This window comes from Triturus cristatus, chromosome 12, assembly GCF_964204655.1.
Source record: "Triturus cristatus chromosome 12, aTriCri1.1, whole genome shotgun sequence".
NCBI classification, from domain to species: Eukaryota; Metazoa; Chordata; class Amphibia; order Caudata; family Salamandridae; genus Triturus; species Triturus cristatus.
Genome location: NC_140595.1, coordinates 103,071,376 through 103,090,462, shown reverse-complemented (window position 1 = coordinate 103,090,462; position 19,087 = coordinate 103,071,376). Strand labels below are relative to the sequence as shown.

The 19,087-nt window shown below is 46.0% G+C and overlaps 1 protein-coding gene across 1 annotated transcript in view; it reads right to left on the bottom strand.

Moving 5' to 3' along the window:
- LOC146772749 (rho guanine nucleotide exchange factor 11-like) overlaps positions 1-19,087 on the bottom strand; it is a 276,718-nt gene that overhangs the window by 140,222 nt on the left and 117,409 nt on the right.

Here is a 19,087-nt window from a genome sequence, read left to right as displayed (position 1 = left end):
AGCTACAAACATACACATTAACTTCATTCTGAAAAACTTGTGAATACAGTGCAATGTGGGAATTGTATAGCTCAACTGTGTTCTGTGCCTTGATACAGGGCTGTGTGAAAATTCTCAGGCCTAGACATAACCATGTCAAAATTAACGTAATGCACACCAAGAGCAGACTACAATAGTTAAATAAGAGTCAGTAAGATGTTCTCACCAAGCTACATCACTACTCTTTAGCCTTCAAACGATCTAAAATACCAGCCTAGTTTTTTACCCTTTCGGCCAGCCCATGACTGCTCTTTACATTTCACTAAGATGTAAAAGTGTCGGCTCTCTGTAATATTTTATGGCCGTCATAACTTTAGGAGCTATTTCACACTCCATTCCCCTTCAGAAAACTGAGTACAAGACTCTAACCAATGATTCACAAAGCCATCCTGTGAAAAACATGTATAATAGTCCTGGGGGTCTACAAGGTAAGCTTGAATAGATATTCTATGTATGTAGACTGTTCTCAGCAAGAATGGATAAGACTAAGCTAGCACATGTTCCTTGCTGAGTATTCTTAAGGTGGACGAGACTTCAAATTTGCTTACATTTTGATCCTGATGGACTCCTCCTAAAACGTTTAAAAAAAACATTAAGCCACTTAAGATTTTATTTAAGGTGTGTAGGGCATACAGCTCACAGATCCAGATGGTGATCCTTGCAATCACCCTCTCACTTGGCTAGAAGTTAGTTGTTACACTCCATTTTGGATACTAAAACATTAAAGCTGGTGGCAAGACATCTTTAGGTTTATTCCAACTGGAATTTCAGGAATACATTAAAAAAATTAGCTAAAGTGAACCAAATATGTATTTTCACAAGCTGCACTAAGACTGGAAAGGACTTATGAACTTTGAGCATTAGCTGCTCAAGTTCATGTTACTTACCAGTATAGCTTAACACTAAGGGGCTGATTTAGAGTTTGGCTGAGAAGTTACTCTGTCACAAAGGCACTGAAGTACCCTCTACACCAAACTGAAGGTCCGCCACCTGATATACCAACGAGTGGACCTTAAGCATGTCAACGACAGAGACTTCTTCATCTCCATTGCTGACATACTTCTCTGACTGCTCGCCCCAAGGGACAGCAACAAACATTTAATTAGCACCCGTACAATGGGAAAAAATTCCCTTAGTGTTGGGGCATTAGTTTTAGTTTTTTCAAAAACAAAACTTTACCGTGGGATTTTCTTTTTGAAAAAAACCCAGAAATATTTTAAAAGTTGGACAGATGGTACAATAATTTGGACGGTATTGTCAGTCAAACCTTTAATACAGGAACTGCTATGACAGTGGTTCCTGCTAATGTGTGGAACTGTGCACAGGGCTAGAGGACAACTCTAAATTTGGCAGGCAGTGAACCCTCAGTATGGCCAGAGTAAAGTGCTCCGCCATACTGATGGACTTTGCCCATCAAACTCTAAATGATCTTTGACATTCAGCTGGGATAGGGTATCCTACAAGCAAGATTGAGAAGACATAATTGGCCTACTTGAGAAACAATAAAATCTTCTGAAATTCATGGCTCATTTACAAAATATTAATGCCCTTTTTATTAAAAAAAATAGATTGGTTTATATGGAGAGCATATGGACAAGGCATCACATAGGATCTTACTTTAAGTATCATGTCCTTTTGCCTTACTCAGTTTCTTTAAACATGTGTAAAAACTCCTGGAACATAAATACATATACTGTGGCATAAGTCAGACCCATTCGGGGGAGGCAAAAGGACAGAACAATGCCTTTGTAGAAAATATCCATATAATACAATCCGTAGTGCAGAAGAAACATCAAAGACTGTCATTCATGCAAGGCAATGATACTACAAAGAAGGGCAATTCATGTGTCCTGTTATCCCCTAAAGCCAATACATAACAAATGAAACTCATCCCAACTACCCTCTGTCTGCTTTTGTGTGATGCCTCTACTGATAACATAATAAGGAATCAAGGTGGATAGCCCATACATGTTTGTAGAGCATCCAACTAGTATCCAGTGTGACATCTCCTCCCTTTCAAAATTCCTAGGGTGTAAGCAATGTCATGTGTCACCCATCCCCAGCGGCAGTCACTCCCCCATGCTCCCTCAGGGCAGCCAAGATAGCCATCCAGTCTCATATAACATCTTCAAGTTTATCATCTTTACAAACATTTCTCATCTACACCTCCTCCGCGATCACCCATTGACAAATATCTTTCATTCATGCCACGTATTTGGGGGGTGTCAGACTGAGTCATTTTGCCCGCACCAACCCAAGGAGGCCAAACATCCTGCTTAATTTATTTTGGGCAGGAGAGGGAATCAGTTGCAACAACACTTGGTGGATCTCCATTGACACGTCCCACCGGAAGCTGTATCCATGTTGTACAATATGTCTTCCACGTAGGAGGACAAGGGTGAGCATGGCCACACCATATGCAGAAAATCTGCCATCTGAGCCCCACTTCATGCTCAGCCAGCTGGTCAAATATTGTAGATGCCATGCAATAATTGTGGAGTAAGATAAGTCAGATATAAAATATTATATTACAAGAGTTTAAAGTGTGCATTGGAGGTGACTGTCCGTACCCCCTCATGGACCATCACCCAATTTTTAGCTGATGAGGGCTACCCCATGATAGCCTCCCACTTGGCCTGGACAGGAAGCACCACAGATTGTCACATGGAGTCTGTATTCTTGGGAAATCAGCCTATGGCCCTGAGCCGTTTAAAGCAGTGTAATCAAGATATTGGACCGGGTTGGTTCATCAGGAATGGACGGCCACACCTCCTGGGCCGTGCTTGACATTTTCATATAGTGGAGGCATTGACACATACCCAGGGAAAAGGTTTCAATTACCTCCTCCCTCATAATCAAGCACTGTCCAGAATGTAGATCTACCATAGTTTTGCAACCTCCATCCTTTCATTTCTGCACCAACATAGAGTTAGCAATTTGCAAGAAGGGTTTCACTGTCGACAGAGGCACATCCAGAGTGTATGGGGCCCACTGGAAAATGCTACGGACCACTCCCTCCTACCTGTCAGATAAGGAAAGTGGAGGCAGCCCCCATGCCAGACCTAAAGAGGATCAGCAAGGGTATCCCTTCATGTGCTTCCTGCAGAAGCCGTTTCTTCCATTTGTCGTCCATGTCCAGCCAATGAATTGCACGCTGCAGTTGGGCTGCCATATAATAAAGTTCTAGATGCAGGATCTCCAGTCCCCACTCACTTCACATTCCTTTTAGGGTGGCTAGAGCAATTATTTGGCACTTGGTTCCCCGGATTAGGCCCACTATCAAACTATCTAGGGTGTGAAAATATTGCCTAGGGATTGCTTATGGAGTACTCTGTAGGGCATAGATGCATTGTGACAGTATGATCATTTTCACAATTGCAATCCTGCCGATCAGCAACAGGGGCAGCTCCTTCCAAAACCTAATCAAGGAGTGCAACGCCTCTATCACTCTTCCAACATTAAGCTTGAGGCACGTAGGGGTTGTATGAGTCAGACAGACTTCGCGGTATCGGGCTTGCATCGTCACCCAGGGAAATCCCACCCCAAGGAAGCTCATCCACCGAGAGCCATACCAGTCTCCCCAGTGCAAATAATTTTGATTTGTCCTGGTTGACACATAGACCAGAGAGCCCCCCAAAGGGCTGCTTGATGTTGAACAGAATAGGTGCTGAGTGGGCTGGTTGCCTCAGATACAACAGGGCATCATCGGTGCAGAGGGAGACCACTTGGTTGGTCTCTCCCAGTGATATTCTCCATCGGTCACCATATTCCCCATCGCTCGCTGCAGAGTCTCTTCCAAGGGCTCCATGGCGATGGCAAACAGGAGCGGCAAAAGAGGGCATCCTTGTCTAGTACCTCTGCTCACCCAGAAGGGCTCAGAGACCACTCCACCTGAGCGCACCCTGGCTCATGGATCAAAGTAGAGGAGGGGAATCCAACAGTAGAACCCAGAGCCCAAACCCATCGTCTGGAGCACCTACCACAGGAATGTCCAATTCAGGGAATCAAATGCCTGTTCCGTGCCAAGGAGTGTCAAGACATAACTATCAGTCAGGAGCCACGGAGCATGATATACATGAGCCAAGCCTCTCGGATTGTGGAGAGTGTTGCACTTCTGAATAAAGCCAGATTGATCTGGTAGTACCGGGGTAGGCAACTGAGGGAGAAGATGCGTAGCCAGCACAATGCTGAGAATTTTCGTTAGGAGAGATATCGGCTTATACACAGAGGTACCCATTGGATCACCACCCAGCTTTATTATCATGACAACTAGTGCCTCTCGCATGTAGGCTGGCAAGACACCAGACCATAAAGCCTCTTCCTAGACCTCCAGTAGGTGGTCAACCACAATATCCAGATATTTATGATAAAACTCCCCTGGCAGCTCATTGCTTTTGCAGGTTTAAGGCATCTAACTGCGGTTAGGATCTCTTCTTTAGAAAGTTGACCATCCAGGGCCTACTATCTCCTGGATCAAGACTTGGGAGTGGGACATATGCCAAAAATCTACACAAAGGCTCCAAGGAGGGACACAACCGTTCAGAATATGCATTACTGAGATGGGTGAAAAATACCCCATTGATCGCCCTCTGTGAGGCGAGAGCTCCTATGTCAGTGCACAACATCAGGATGGGGGACTCAGGAGACTTCCCCGTGGACAAACCCGCGGACAAACTGGGCCAGAATTGCTCCTGTTTTATCCCCCTACATATGCAGTCGCTGCCTGTAGGCTCTGCAACTCACCGAGCAAAGTTGTCAGGGAAGTAATGTAGCAACGTTTCTTTAACCGTAGCCGCAAACGTGGGGGTCCGATAATGCCTCCGCATGGAGGAGCCACAAATGGATTGCCGGATGACCAGGCTCACCTACACAACACCACAACACAAAATGGAGCTCTAGGGGCAGAGAACAGGTCGTCCCCCACTCATACGTTTCTATACAACAAATGACCTGTTCCCAAGGTGAATATGCAGTTCAAACATCTATACCCGTTGTCATATATTTTAAGACAATCTATACAGCATGTGGTAACACCATCTATGCTACTTATGGGTATGGTTCACCAATTTACAAAGAAAAGGAAATTCATACGAGGTACATTAGTCTCTGTAGTCCCCAAGTGTCTGTCTCTAAACACCCAATGGTGGTGAAAAAAGTGTAGGAAAGGAGCGAGGAAGCCTCACGGTAGCAACACCAGGGAGGTTTAAGCAGGAAGGTACTCGCCTGCTACCTCAAGGTCTCATCATCAGCTACCCTCGTTCCGAAAATAAGATTTGTGTAAAGGAGGAAGAATGGGTAACAACCCAAAAAGTAAAGTGCTTAGGTATGTGTAAAGGAAGAAATAGTGCCAAATTATGTGCACCGAAGAAAACCCCACAACTATATACAGATCTGAGCTAGAACACACTGGCTTACAATTTTATTCCGTGCTGTGTGTCTACTCCTATTAAAATGCCGACATGTTTCATTGCCTTTGGGTACACTCACGGCAATTTCTTCAGGGCGTGGGGTTTTGTCACTTAACCCTGCATTTCCGCCTATCTTGTGATAAAAACACTTCTATAAGAGACAAGAGATAGAAAGACAGACAACAACACATAGCAACATTAATTGGCATCGGGCAAAACGGAAAATATGTACTGTGTCCCTTGTAGCGTGTTAGCCGTGTCATTTACCGGGATTTTACCCAGCGTGGGTATACCTTTACCCTGGAGCTCTCGCGTGTGATAAACTGCACTCCTTCAAGGCTCTTCCGGTTAACTCCTACTGTGAGTCTGTAACACATAACCAAGAATCACAAACCTGTTTTGTGGACTCTAAAACTGCATAACTCAATGTGCGTCTGTCCTTCCGCTATGTGCCTCACGCTGATGGTGTCTATGGTATCCCTCAATCTCACAGCTGTCCCGTGGTGGCATTGTGTAACCAAGAGTCAAACTATGGCTACAGTGGTACGCTACTTCTTCTCTTCTTTAACCCTCGTAGTTTTTTAAAAAAGAACCCCATGGTGCCCTTCGAACCATCCCGTCTTTCACTCTGTAAGCCACGGTCTTGCTACTCATATTTCTAAACACTCAAAGGAAGCCCATCTTAACTGTTCGGAGGACCCTTTTCTAACAATCTCTCACATTGCAGGACCCACCTTAGCTGTTTGCGCGTCCGGCGTTAACTCAGCACCGCATCAACCCGGTATGGTGTTTCCTGGAGATAAATACGCTCAGGCTCACCTCGTGTTCGGACCCGGAAGGGTTCCACCCTTCTCAGGGAGTGTCTCATGTGGCGCTCCTGCCTGTATCTGCATCGCCGCCATATTGGAATGGTGGTTTCCGTAAATAAATTATCACAACCCCCGCTAATGGTTCAAGGGAAAATGGGATTAAACAATTCCAATGTCAGTCCTAATATATGACTTATTTTTGTTTATGTCACCGGGGTTAACATACTACCCTCGGCTACTTTGCAATTACATCTTGTCCCATATACAGCTATCAGTTGTTAAATATACGGGCATTAACGGTGCCTATTGTCTGGTATTACGGTGCCTCCCTATTGCGATAATGTAGTGCCTCAACTCTCTGCTCACTCCATATCTATATGGCACAGGTTTCAGGCTACACTCGACAATTCTTAATTCAAGACCCCACAACTTTATTGTAAGCGGACAATCCCCTGGAGGATTGCTCACATCAATAAGAATTCTCAGCAAACAATGTATTCTTGTTATTCCTATGATTGTCGGTTCCACATGATGCCAAGATGTACCGGCAGGGACCTGTCTCATAAAAAAATTTCTAGATGTACAAATACATAGCTCTCATTGAAAATTTATCAGAGGTTTGTCCATTACTATTTGTACTGCATGGTCAAAATTGGCCCCTGATCTCTGGTTCTGGCATGCTACACCGCAGATGCTTTTTGTAAAGGTATGGATGAATAGTGAGCTATGTATTTACCCTATTCCACTCAATAGGATCATTTAATCCGGTTTTGTCCACCCCTTCCTGGTAGATCCAGCGTGCTTCCCTAGTACTTAATCTGGTCTCCATGTTGAACTGGTCTCCCATCACCCTTTCAAGGACCACCCAACGTACATCTTTCGGCATGTGTTTTTGGGACTGATAATGTTGCACCAGTCTAGTGCTCAATTTCCCTGCACGTAATGTGCTCAGATGTTCTTGTATCCTGATTTTGACCTTCCTGCTGGTAAGACCGATGTAATGGAGGTCACAGGGGCATGTCAGTCTGTAGATAACATTGGATGTGTTACAATTACTAAATTGGTTTAAAAACCAGGTTGTGTTGTTTGCAAGGGTAACACTTTTGGTGGCAGATGTAAGCGCACACACAGAGCAGCTCCCACATGGGTAATGTCCCTGCGGGATGTTGGTCTCACGAGGATCCTGTTTTGGTCTAGTGTGGACCAAGCGGTCTCGGATGTTGGCTGACCGCTTGAATGCAAAGCGAGGTGGCGGCATTCGCATATTCGTAGTGCTTAACAGATGCCAGTGCCTGCGAATGATCTGTCTGATTTTGGTGGAGAGTGGACCAAAAGTGGTCACTACTGGGATGCAATCACTACTTTTCTTGGGAATTTTTTCCAACAAGGCGGCGCGAGGCGTATTGTAAGCTCGCTTTCTTGCCTGTTTGATGACCTTAATTGGATATGCACGGTCCTTTAACTTGTTGGCTAGCACCTGGGATTGTTCAGAATATTGTTGTAGAGTAGAACAGTTACGGCGGTACCTCAGGAACTGCCCTACGGGTAAATTGTCCCGAAGCGCTCTAGGATGAAATGATCTGTAGTGCAATAGGGAGTTTTTGTCCGTGGGTTTTTGGTGGACCGTAGTAGCCAGGCCCTCATGTTCGGCCTGGATGTCAAGGTCCAAATATACTGCAGATGTCCTGCTCACCGACCATGTGAAATTCAAACAGCCATCAAGGCCGTTGAGCCAAGTGAGAAACTCATTAAATCTCTCTTCTGAGCCTTCCCAAATACATAGAACATCGTCTATGTATCTCTTCCAGAGGACAATGTTCCTCTGGAAGGGATTGGTGTCTGGATGGATATCGTAGGCCTCGAATTGGCCCACATAAATACATGCCAGGCTGGGGGCGAAGGTAGCCCCCATCGATGTACCGGATACCTGGAGGTATAGCTGTTCCTTACATGCAAAAAAGTTTTGTGTTAGTGCGATCTCAACACACTGGAGAACAAAAGTTTGAGGAGTATCATAGAACCATTCGGAGTCCCTCAGGGCTCGAGCTGCTGCCACCAGCGTAGCTTCCTGAGGGATACTCGTATATAATTATTCTATGTCTATGGTGACAAGGTAGTGGTTGTCAGGATTGTATGATACATTTTCCAAGATTCTCAAAACATCTGTGGTGTCTTGGACGTATGAGGGTTGAGTGATTACACATTCTCTCAGGAAGAAATCTGCAAACTGGGACAGTGGTTCCAGTAGGGATTGAATGCCCGATACTATGGGGCGACCCGGGGGCGGTCGTTGTGTTTTGTGGGCCCCGAGACAGTGGTGTTCGAACAGAAGGTCCTACAAGATTTCCTTCAGTTGGAACAGAATATGCAAACCACGACCCATAGTAATATGAGTCATGGTGACTGGCAAGCACTGAAGAGTATACAGAACAACCAATCCATCACTATCAAGCCAGCCGACAAGGGCGGGGCTGTGGTAGTGATGGATACCCAAGATTATGATACCGAAGTGGCTAGGCTCTTGGGTAATCGTGACAACTACAGACCCTTGGCACGGGACCCCACCAAGGAACTACAAGCAACGATCATCCAACTAGTGACGGAAGCCAAGGAAAAGAAATGGGTTACATATAGAGAAGCCGAATTCTTGATCAATTTGAAACCGAGGGTTCCGGCATTCTATATAGTTCCCAAGATTCACAAAACACAACGACCGCCCCGGGTCGCCCCATAGTATCGGGCATTCAATCCCTACTGGAACCACTGTCCCAGTTTGCAGATTTCTTCCTGAGAGAATGTGTAATCACTCAACCCTCATATGTCCAAGACACCACAGATGTCTTGAGAATCTTGGAAAATGTATCATACAATCCTGACAACCACTACCTTGTCACCATAGACATAGAATCATTATATACGAGTATCCCTCAGGAAGCTACGCTGGTGGCAGCAGCTCGAGCCCTGAGGGACTCCGAATGGTTCTATGATACTCCTCAAACTTTTGTTCTCCAGTGTGTTGAGATCGCACTAACACAAAACTTTTTTGCATGTAAGGAACAGCTATACCTCCAGGTATCCGGTACATCGATGGGGGCTACCTTCGCCCCCAGCCTGGCATGTATTTATGTGGGCCAATTCGAGGCCTACCATATCCATCCAGACACCAATCCCTTCCAGAGGAACATTGTCCTCTGGAAGAGATACATAGACGATGTTCTATGTATTTGGGAAGGCTCAGAAGAGAGACTTAATGAGTTTCTCACTTGGCTCAACGGCCTTGATGGCTGCTTGAATTTCACATGGTCGGTGAGCAGGACATCTGCAGTATATTTGGACCTTGACATCCAGGCCGAACATGAGGGCCTGGCTACTACGGTCCACCAAAAACCCACGGACAAAAACTCCCTATTGCACTACAGATCATTTCATCCTAGAGCGCTTCGGGACAATTTACCCGTAGGGCAGTTCCTGAGGTACCGCCGTAACTGTTCTACTCTACAAAAATATTCTGAACAATCCCAGGTGCTAGCCAACAAGTTAAAGGACCGTGCATATCCAATTAAGGTCATCAAACAGGCAAGAAAGCGAGCTTACAATACGCCTCGCGCCGCCTTGTTGGAAAAAATTCCCAAGAAAAGTAGTGATTGCATCCCAGTAGTGACCACTTTTGGTCCACTCTCCACCAAAATCAGACAGATCATTTGCAGGCACTGGCATCTGTTAAGCACTACGAATATGCGAATGCCGCCACCTCGCTTTGCATTCAAGCGGTCAGCCAACATCCGAGACCGCTTGGTCCACACTAGACCAAAACAGGATCCTCGTGAGACCAACATCCCGCAGGGACATTACCCATGTGGGAGCTGCTCTGTGTGTGCGCTTACATCTGCCACCAAAAGTGTTACCCTTGCAAACAACACAACCTGGTTTTTAAACCAATTTAGTAATTGTAACACATCCAATGTTATCTACAGACTGACATGCCCCTGTGACCTCCATTACATCGGTCTTACCAGCAGGAAGGTCAAAATCAGGATACAAGAACATCTGAGCACATTACGTGCAGGGAAATTGAGCACTAGACTGGTGCAACATTATCAGTCCCAAAAACACATGCCGAAAGATGTACGTTGGGTGGTCCTTGAAAGGGTGATGGGAGACCAGTTCAACATGGAGACCAGATTAAGTACTAGGGAAGCACGCTGGATCTACCAGGAAGGGGTGGACAAAACCGGATTAAATGATCTTATTGAGTGGAATAGGGTAAATACATAGCTCACTATTCATCCATACCTTTACAAAAAGCATCTGCGGTGTAGCATGCCAGAACCAGAGATCAGGGGCCAATTTTGACCATGCAGTACAAATAGTAATGGACAAACCTCTGATAAATTTTCAATGAGAGCTATGTATTTGTACATCTAGAAATTTTTTTATGAGACAGGTCCCTGCCGGTACATCTTGGCATCATGTGGAACCGACAATCATAGGAATAACAAGAATACATTGTTTGCTGAGAATCCTTATTGATGTGAGCAATCCTCCAGGGGATTGTCCGCTTACAATAAAGTTGTGGGGTCTTGAATTAAGAATTGTCGAGTGTAGCCTGAAACCTGTGCCATATAGATATGGAGTGAGCAGAGAGTTGAGGCACTACATTATCGCAATAGGGAGGCACCGTAATACCAGACAATAGGCACCGTTAATGCCCGTATATTTAACAACTGATAGCTGTATATGGGACAAGATGTAATTGCAAAGTAGCCGAGGGTAGTATGTTAACCCCGGTGACATAAACAAAAATAAGTCATATATTAGGACTGACATTGGAATTGTTTAATCCCATTTTCCCTTGAACCATTAGCGGGGGTTGTGATAATTTATTTACGGAAACCACCATTCCAATATGGCGGCGATGCAGATACAGGCAGGAGCGCCACATGAGACACTCCCTGAGAAGGGTGGAACCCTTCCGGGTCCGAACACGAGGTGAGCCTGAGCGTATTTATCTCCAGGAAACACCATACCGGGTTGATGCGGTGCTGAGTTAACGCCGGACGCGCAAACAGTTAAGGTGGGTCCTGCAATGTGAGAGATTGTTAGAAAAGGGTCCTCCGAACAGTTAAGATGGGCTTCCTTTGAGTGTTTAGAAATATGAGTAGCAAGACCGTGGGTTACAGAGTGAAAGACGGGATGGTTCGAAGGGCCCCATGGGGTTCTTTTTAAAAAACTACGAGGGTTAAAGAAGAGAAGAAGTAGCGTACCACTGTAGCCATAGTTTGACTCTTGGTTACACAATGCCACCACGGGACAGCTGTGAGATTGAGGGATACCATAGACACCATCAGCGTGAGGCACATAGCGGACGGACAGACGCACATTGAGTTATGCAGTTTTAGAGTCCACAAAACAGGTTTGTGATTCTTGGTTATGTGTTACAGACTCACAGTAGGAGTTAACCGGAAGAGCCTTGAAGGAGTGCAGTTTATCACACGCGAGAGCTCCAGGGTAAAGGTATACCCACGCTGGGTAAAATCCCGGTAAATGACACGGCTAACACGCTACAAGGGACACAGTACATATTTTCCGTTTTGCCCGATGCCAATTAATGTTGCTATGTGTTGTTGTCTGTCTTTCTATCTCTTGTCTCTTATAGAAGTGTTTTTATCACAAGATAGGCGGAAATGCAGGGTTAAGTGACAAAACCCCACGCCCTGAAGAAATTGCCGTGAGTGTACCCAAAGGCAATGAAACATGTCGGCATTTTAATAGGAGTAGACACACAGCACGGAATAAAATTGTAAGCCAGATTGTTCTAGCTCAGATCTGTATATAGTTGTGGGGTTTTCTTCGGTGCACATAATTTGGCACTATTTCTTCCTTTACACATACCTAAGCACTTTACTTTTTGGGTTGTTACCCATTCTTCCTCCTTTACACAAATCTTATTTTCGGAACGAGGGTAGCTGATGATGAGACCTTGAGGTAGCAGGCGAGTACCTTCCTGCTTAAACCTCCCTGGTGTTGCTACCGTGAGGCTTCCTCGCTCCTTTCCTACACTTTTTTCACCACCATTGGGTGTTTAGAGACAGACACTTGGGGACTACAGAGACTAATGTACCTCGTATGAATTTCCTTTTCTTTGTAAATTGGTGAACCATACCCATAAGTAGCATAGATGGTGTTACCACATGCTGTATAGATTGTCTTAAAATATATGACAACGGGTATAGATGTTTGAACTGCATATTCACCTTGGGAACAGGTCATTTGTCACCTACACAACACACCAAGACAGGAGAATGGTCTTACAGGTAACGGGCCAGATATGTCACATCTGTAACCCTAGGTGTCAGTTCCGCAGCTACGAAACAATAGTCCAGTTGACTATTTGTACCCATATATAACAAGAATACAGTTGTTGCGATGGGTGCCTCTCCCAGTTGATATCGCACAATGGCACGCCGTGCATCATATCTCGAAGCGCTGTGGTGAGGCAGGCTTAGCATGGACCCTGGGAGGCTCCCAATCCAGTGTCTCCCTTAAGGCACAATTACAGTCTACAGCTCGGTAGAGAGACACTGCTGTTAGGACACCGGGTAAACGCTCTGGACAATCAACATTGGGGGGCCTATACATTAATAATAAAAGTCTCTCAGCCATCAAGGGAACCATGTAGAGTGACATAACATCCCTCAGGGTGAACAACATCATTCTTGCAACAGAATGGGAACCCTAGGGCCACCCAAATGAGCACCCCGTGCATAACAGGAGTATGCGGTAGTGCATATTTGCACTCTCCAGCGCCTTCGCAGGCAAGGAATACAATCCCCCCACACATGCAATTCCTGACGGAATGCTATTGCCACCTTGTAGCATTTAAGATAGGCAAACACATTTCTGTGTTTCTCAAAGAGGGATATCCCCCTAACATTCTAGGCAATCAGTTTCGTCATGGGAGAAGTCATTATTTATATATTTATATACTTCATGTACACATCACTTCTCCTTCCATACATTTTGACAGTTACACCACTGGTAATTAAACCGAAAAAGCCCACCTTGCAGGGCCCATTTGCACAAAAGCAGAGCTAACTTCCCCAACAGTACCCCAACATGAGACTCAAGACAATGCTCTAACTCCCCCCTCTGCTTGGGCAATGTAGCTATCCCACCCTGTCCAGGCATAGACAAGTGTGGAGTCAGCAATCGCTGCCCCACACCACAACTTCAGAATTCACAAAAACAGGTGAAATAATATGAAATAACACTCCCATCCCTCCTCTTCCCACAAGCATGTGCTTCACAAGAGGTCCCCAACTGGGAGCAGGCAGCTGATGTTGGCCAAAGGCTCAGACAAATGAACGCCACATGATTACAGTAGGTCAAGTGCCAGCTAGATCTCAGCTATGGCCTGATCTGTCTCCAACCAGGCCCTAGTCCACTTGCTGTTCTTGGGAGGTCCACTCCAAGTCAGGAACCACCTCAGTGGCCCGCAGCATGACATCGGGGTAGACCAGAATCCTATCTGACAATTTTCCGTCCTCCAGGCTCTTCCAGCACCCGCGTTGTTACCTGCTGTGCGCAGACCGACTTTGTGTTTCTGGTCGGGACTAGCCCGATTGGAACAGATCCTGGGCAGATCAGCGTGTCATCCAGTTTAGTCAGTCACTAGCATCTCCTGCGGTGAAAAAGAACAGGGCCTTCCCCTACTATTGGTCGTCTCTTGACTGATTGGAAAGTTCTTGCTTGTCCTTTACCCTTTATGTGTAATCAGTATAGGTAGAGATAGAGGGGCACTCAAATATTAAAGGGACCACGTAACGCGTTGTCTGCAGGATAGCGTCTGTCACGAACATTAAACAGGATGGTAATAATCACTCTGGGTGGGGCTCCAGGTCTCTGTGGTGGGGCAAGGGCCATGTGCAGTCTTTCAGTTGCAAAAAATTTAGCGAGTCTCTTAGGAAGCAGGACTGTAGTGATCCAGTTCTCCAGAAAACGTTTGGTGAATTGACCCTCTGCCCTCTCTTGGAACACCACAAATCGTAAATGGTTCCTGTGGCATCTCCCTACAGAATCTTCCAAGCGGACTGTTTGTTTCTGCAGATAGAGGACAGAATCTCGGAGGATATGGACCTCCTGTGGCAAGGTGTTTACATTCTGCTCCGTAGTGGCCACACGCTCAGGTCAGTTCACAACAGGTTTACAACTATAGCGACAGAGTAAATCTTATGAACCATGCTGTCACAAGAATTTTGAATTGGCGACAATAAATCCGACAGAGACAGTGCTGCCTCTGTAGTCCCATGCTGTTGTTCCATGCCACCAGTCTGGGATCCTGCTTGTGTTTGGCCCTACGGAGCACTGGCTGTGTGTATTTGCATATTTTATTCATTTAGGGTGATTTGGTTCCTTTATCTCTCAACATTGTAAAAACTGGCCGCACCACCACCTGAAATTTGGAGCGCAGATGTGCCACTAAAGTATCTGAGCAGTCCCTTCCAACAGACACCGCACAGGAACCCACCACCCGCCGGCCTCACAGTATCACCACACAGAGCCGGGGTCTCCGAGGCATTACAGTATTTCCCAAGCACCAGGAGAGGGCGACCCATCCCCAGCACAACACAGAGTTTCACAGAGCAGTCCCATGGTTTCTGGTACAAGGAATTCAGAGAGGGAATACTGCAGTTAACCCAGTGAGGGCTGGTCAGTCCAAACCCAGGACCGCGCAAAACAACCTGTGTATGCAATTGAAGTACCAGCCAGCAATATGTTCCTCTAGGACAGGGGCCTCGCAATGCTATCAGTCCCTCTCAACTTGTAGTCAGGGCCGGCCCGACATTCCTCCATTGGGGAAACAGGGTCACGTTATCTTGCTACAGCATCATCAGGTCAAATGCTAGTACAGCCAATATTACAGGAGCTTGCTGCAAGTGCACCTGTGCATCCGGTGGGACCCCGGGAACTCTGTTAGCACAGAGGCTAATATGTCAGGGCTAAAGAGATGCATAGAAGGTCTACCCATCTTTATGCAGTGGACCTCCCACTTGCAATCAATGTCCCTTCTTTTGGGTCCACAGTAGGAGCCCAAGCGCACAGTGGGCATCACTCCAGCCACACCATGGCATATCACTTTGCACTACCCACGAGTTGTGGAGTGGCAGCCTTGGGAGACTTAAGGGCCCTTACCTGGCTCACCTTATGACCTAGCACAAGTGGCTGCTGGTTTTTAGGTGCTGCAAAAGTAGACAAGTCCTCCTCTCCCTCTGTTTCATGTGCAGCACCACCCGCAGTCTTCCTCACCTCTAAGGGCATCACAGCTTGGGTGACCAGCCCAGGAGAGTCACAGCACCAAAAGCAGCTGCCTTGAGTTCCAGCCCCACAGCTGGGCATCAGGGTCACTCCAGTCTCTCCCCCACACCCAATCCGGGACAGAATTGCAGTCTCCAGATTGGGGGCCATATGTCTCACCTCAGTTTTGCACGCCAAGACCATCTTAATCCCAAGAGCAATATGGTGCTGGCCCAAGCTTCCAGGACTTTGCCCGACTCCACTCCAGAAGGCGGCTCAGGCACACGCCAGAAAACCTGTGGCTGATGTGTAGCGTTGGCAATGTAGCAGGGAGTCCACCCAGAAAGATATACAGAAGGATCACACAGGAATATGGCAGGAAAACTTAGACTCCAGCAGGAGCGCATGGAGGAGCGTCTAATCAACCATGTTGCCTTGCCATGCCCCCAAAAATATTGATCAGTTCAACAAGCACTGGTGGGAAAAGCCACATCTCACTGTACTAAAGCTTCCAACAGTGCGTGATGGCTGTTACAATTAATCAAATTGAAAAGATCTCAATGCAAACTGTACCTGGAGGTAAAGAAACGTAATTCAGGACAGCTTTCAGACCAGAACAGCAAAACAAAACGTGGCAAAGTACCCCTTTCTCAGGTGCACACATGTCTTTCCTGAATTTACCTCCATGATTCCAGAACAACCATCACTAAGGATTGGGTGCAAGTATCATGTGCTTATTGATGTGAAATTACAATGGGGTTTTCAGTACAGGCTAGCACTTTTTAGCTCTGTGATTTTTGAAGAAACACACTAAAAGGTGGGTTTGATTTCAGAATGGTAATATGAAGGTCCCTCTCTGCGTGGAAGTAAAGGTTGCCACTGACGTGGAAAACTTAAATGCTATGGATAAATGTGGTTGAGGAGAAAGAAAGGTCCTTGGACAACCACCTTTTCAGGTCACAACTCAGCGCGGAAACAAGAGTGACTCACAATCCTCTTGGAGCATCTGGGTCCTCTTCCAGTACTAAGATAGCTGCAGCTGGGTCTGGTGCATCACGAGCCAAGCGGAGAAACAACTTAGATGCAAGTGGTATGAAATCAGAGCTAAACGTGAACAGTTTCTCCCTTTTTTGTTGTAAAATTTCCTTTTGGTGTGGTAAGGAGCAGCGGGAAGGGAATATTCCCAGAGCCAAAGCTGCCAAATTTAAGGCCAGATATTGGCCGAGGAACTGAGAGCCACTGACTTCTTCACAGCAAGGTCCTGGCAAAACACCCGGATGGTATTCGATAAACAAAGCCCATAACACCTGAGATGGAAGTCAAGCGACTGTCAGTTCTCCGAGTAGATGTGAACACCCCTACACCTTTGGGATGATGGCTGTTGTGCTCTCTCATTCACTTCTTTGTTAAAGGCGTGTTAGTATGCCACAGTATATGGGGCAGAATTGGAGTACTTGACTTCAAGGTAGTTGCTGTGAGGTTGTAGGGTTGGCTGCACCTTTGTGATTTTGCCTCACCAGCTGCTAATGAAATCTTCGCTGTGCCTTTTTACATGATGTAGCTCACAAAGGTGGGGAAAAGCAGATAGTGGGAAGCCCATGAAGCAACTGCAAAGTTCCTGTGGTCAAGGTGGACCTTAAGATAACCTCGCATTTTGCTTGTGCTGAATTCACATGTGATCATGTATGCTTCACTTCAGAGGCCATTTTGACTACAATAAAATGTAAATTACTGCAAGAAGGGAAGCCAGCACCTCACAAATGTAGTAAACCTGTGAGTATGTGCCCTTGATGAAAAAAATAGAAAGGGTAGAAGAAGAACTATGATAATGGAAACAAAATAATTCCATTGTTTTGATACAAGTTAAAGTGGAGCAACCCTGCTGCTACAAGTGAATTCCGGTGCATTTTTGTAAGGGGGGGGATTAAGGAAAATGTTACTCAACCTTTAATCATCTCTTTGTAGTTTGTAGTGCTGTAGAATTCACATGTTCTACATACTCCTGCCATCTAATGTTGGGCTCAGACTTTGCAAGTTGTTTTTGCTCAAAACGTTTCTTCGAGTCACAAGGTCTCCTGTGATTACTCCCTTACATTGCTTTCTGTAGAGTAGTGAATGCAAGTATAGAGTGGCTAATAGTTAAAAATGTGTTAACCATGCAAATAGTGTATACAGTAAGGTTAACACTTGATGTTACCGAGATATGTAAACAAGACACTGACTCTGGGCAGGAGGGTGGGTGCATGTGAATCTACAGCACTAACAGTTACAAACATATGCTTACTGGGTAAGTAACATACTCTGTTCGCAGCATGTGTGGCCATAGATATACATTCTAGGCACATGCTGTAAAGCAGTACTCCCTAAAGCAGTGGCTTCTCAGTGGATATTGTATATGTCTGATACCGAGTTCTTAGTACTATTTGGTCAACCCTAGTCTATTGACAGGTGAGCTAGCTACACAATAAGGTTTGGTAAATGTGTGCACAATTGACCATGTAACTGCTTTGAAATATCAGCTATTCAATCAATCAATCATGGATTGGTAAAGTGCAACTACTCACCTGTGGGGGTCTCAAGGCACTGGGGAGGGTGGCTCCATAATGTGCTGAGGTCATCCGAAGAGCTAGGTCTAGAGGTCCTTCCTGAACTGGGGCAATGTGGGAGATTTCCAGAGGTGGAAGGGTAGGGTGTTCTAGGCTTTGGCTGTGAGGTAGGCGAAGGACTTTCCTCCCATTCTAGTCTTGTTGATATGAGGGACAGTGGGCAGAGAGAGCTGGGCTGATCGCAGGTATCTTTTGGGTGCATGTTCAGGTATGCGGGTCCTGTGTTGTGAAGGGCCTTGTATGCGTGGGTGAGGAGGTTGAAGATTCTTCTTCTTTCGACTGTAAGCCAGTGGAGATCGCGCTGCTGTTGGGTGATGTGACTGCAACGGCGGATGACGAGGATTAGTCTGGCTGCGGTGTTCTGGACAGTCTGGAATTTGGGAAGGAGTTTCTTATTGCTTCCGGCACAGAGAATGTTGCCATAGTCCAGTCTGCTGCTGATGAGTGCATGCGTGACGGTTTTTCTGGATTTGGGTGGGATCCATCTGAAAGTCTTTCAGAGCTTACGGAGGGTGTTGAAGCAGGTCAAGGATACGGCGGGGATCTGGTGGTTTATTGTGAGCGATGAGTCTAGGATGATGCCGATGTTTTGAGCATGCTCCTTCAGGGTGGGGGAAAGGGCCACCAGGAGCTATTGGAATATTCACTTCCCAGTAGCATGTGGCCTAGGGGGTAGAACCCTCAGATAGAATTTTTGGATACATTTAACAATGCATCTAGCTATGCCAGCTTTTTTTGTAGGGTAACCTTTACAAGGTTTAGCAATAGCAACAAAATGCTGTTGAGCTGTACCTGCACTGGCCGCTGCTGTATTTATTCACAGTTTCTTGGGAGTCAAGAAGGGAGCACCCATGATCAATGGAATTTAGGGTGCCACCCAGGTGTATGACCACTTCCTCCAAAGTGTGGCATATTCTTGCCCCAGAAATCA